The sequence below is a fragment of the Mus caroli genome, chromosome X (assembly GCF_900094665.2).
Source record: "Mus caroli chromosome X, CAROLI_EIJ_v1.1, whole genome shotgun sequence".
Classification (NCBI taxonomy): Eukaryota; Metazoa; Chordata; class Mammalia; order Rodentia; family Muridae; genus Mus; species Mus caroli.
Genome location: NC_034589.1, coordinates 117,267,095 through 117,269,947, shown reverse-complemented (window position 1 = coordinate 117,269,947; position 2,853 = coordinate 117,267,095). Strand labels below are relative to the sequence as shown.

At 40.4% G+C, this 2,853-nt stretch overlaps 1 pseudogene; it reads right to left on the bottom strand.

Annotated features, from left to right (window-relative positions):
* Positions 1 to 541: 541 nt before the first annotated feature.
* Positions 542 to 2,373, bottom strand: LOC110286373 (annotated as a pseudogene).
* Positions 2,374 to 2,853: the final 480 nt, after the last annotated feature.

Sequence of the window (2,853 nt, the reverse complement as noted above, 5' to 3'; positions counted from 1 at the left end):
ACAGAATTTATAATCTATATTCGTAATTCTCCATTCAATAAAATATCAATTACCAATTTATTAAAAGTCAATGGATTGTATATATGCAATCTGTTAATGGTGAAAGCCTGAAATACATACATTTAAAAGTCACTCTCCTGACAGGACTTAAGACACTGCATGTCTGGTATGAACCTGAAAACTAGCAAGCACATCAGCTGCTCCAGCTGTGTATTCCGCCCGCACTCCTGTCCCTTCAACCTGGAAAGACTCATCCAGGTTCCGGGGCTTTTCTGGTCATTTTGTTTGTTTGTTTTTGTAAATACATTTAGTAATATCCCAACACAAAATAATGATAATGATCCTTGGAAAACAAGGAAATCCCAGCAAAGTCTAACCGACAGCTTTGCTCCCAAAGCGTGGCAGCAGACTAGAAAACAGAGAAAGCAATCAAAGGCCCTCATCCACACAGTCTGAGTGCTCCTCAGAGTCCACGACTGTCTGAGGATTTGCTGATGCAATCCTGAAGAAAGTAGCAACCAACAGAGTTTGAAGACAAATATCAGAGAATAAGTCTTTGATTGATATTTTTTCTATTTATTTCTGCCAAGGCAACTGAAAACACGAAAGCTTTCTCATCAGAGAGGTTAGCATAGATGTCGATTTCCTTTTCCTGTTTTTCTCTCTCTTCCTCGTGTTTTTTTGGCGGATGAACTTTTAGGTCTTCCTCTCCCTCGTCTGATATGATCTGAATGGCTGTTACTTCGAGATCTCTTTTTGTTTTCTAAACCTTTATTTACCATAGAATTTATCTTCTCTCACCTAACTCTCTCTCTGTTCGCCTCCTCTTGGCCTCATGCTTGTTTTCTGTAGACGGCAGCGAATTCTCTGAATGTTTTGCATGTAGTAGTTTTCTGCTAATAAATATGTAACCACAGGGACATGATTTACACGCAACAGGAATCTGTTGGTCACACTCAGGGCACGATTTGGTGGCCATCTTCACTTTCTTGGCTTGCAAACATGCTCCCCTCCTGAGCAGCGGTGGAAGCAGCACCTTGCCTCTGCTGCTCCACACAGCGTCCTCACTCCCAGAATTTCTAATTTTTAATTACTTTACTAGTTCATTATCTGAAGTTTGTATAAGAAAGTCTTTTAAAACTTTTCCTATTATAAATTTAATGTTTAAGATGCTAGCAATCTAAATTACCAGGCTATCTCATTTCTTTTCAAGACTTTATAATTCTTTTGTGACTATTTAGTCACTGTATAATGGTAGCAGAGAAGATATCACCTATATTTTCTTATACATTTCAAATTATTATAGATACACATATACTTTTGTTTGATGTGTAGTGATAGTTGATAAAGGGATAATTTTCTTATTCGATTTGGCTCTAAAGGATAACTTTAAAGGATTTAGCAAGAAGTATAAACTTATTATGGTTGACAATAAAGAGTGATAATAAATGAGGGTCTCTCAAATATACAAGTCAATTATAGAACAGGTGGAATGGAAGAAGGAAGAAATAAATTTAGAGATGAAGTGATTAAAGTTATTGATGATTGTTGGGTTGTGGGTCCTGTGTCCACTCCACCACAGGACACAACCACTCAGTGATTTGGGATGCTGGAAGTTGACCATTTACCCCACACTGTTGCAGGGCAGGCGTTGGGCTATAGGGAAGCTCCAGGTTGGGGATGGGAAAGTGTAGTCTGAGTTGCAGGACCATTGGAGCTGGTTCAGATGACCCTGGGACTGTGAGGAGGCCACAGCCTTCTGGTTCTCAGGCCCTTGGACACCAAGTTGCCTATGGGAACCACAGAAGTGCTGAGAATAGAGTGGGGGCCTGTGGGCTGGATATAACCCTGGCCAGGGGAAAAAAGGGGATAGCTCTGACTAGTCCCTCAGGGAGAGTCCTTGGCTTGATGGCAGTGACAACAGTAAGCTTGGGCTTGGGTTTGGTGGAAACTGGCTGGGAACACAGATAGCACTTCTATGGGAGATTAAACAATGGCTCTATAGGCGAATGACTTCTCTATGGCACCCTAGGGCAGATCCTGAAGAAAAGAGGCAGTCCATGGTTTTAAGGCATTTATTATCTTGGTGGAAAGTGGATGAGTAAAATCATACCCCTCTTCTCTGGGTGGTCCTGAGATTAAATACCTTTGGCAGAAAGGAATGTCTGGGAATGAATGCTTATTGGCTTAGCCCTCCAGGCCTCTAGGTATCTCATTAAAATGGAGATCTCTCTTGAGCCTACATGACTACAGGCCATATCCTCTAGTCCTCTACCTGTGGAGGAGCTAAGGGTGCTGCTCTTACATGACTGGTGGGGAGCTGTAGCTTGTGACAGGTTCCTGGTGCCTGGGAACAGGCAAAGTGCCTACCATCCCTTCAGAATTTCCAGGGTTTCAAGCCTTAACTCAACCGGGGACCAAGATATCTTTCTCAGTCCCAGGGAAGATAAGTAAATTCATTATGATATTGTGAAGAAAGAGTAAGACTTTAATATAAAAACATCCATATTTGTGTTTTGCTTTCTCTGTGTGTGTGTTTATATATTTGAATTGAAACATTTCTCAATATACATAATTTCTGTAGTACCAGTTACAGTGTAGCAAGATTTATGAAGACTTATCCACAGATGAATACTGTGAGGGTAATGATTGTTGTATGTGAAGTGATTTGTTCATGAGGGAATCCTACAAAATGGAAGCTATTACTGCATTGATTTGAGAGATAGGACGAAATATTCAAGTGACAGCATAATTACCATGAGTGGTAGGTATTATGTCCTTGTTATCCTTAAAAAGCAACCATCAGAATGGGGAGTTACAGACCTTGGGATAAAGAAATACATTATATAAATT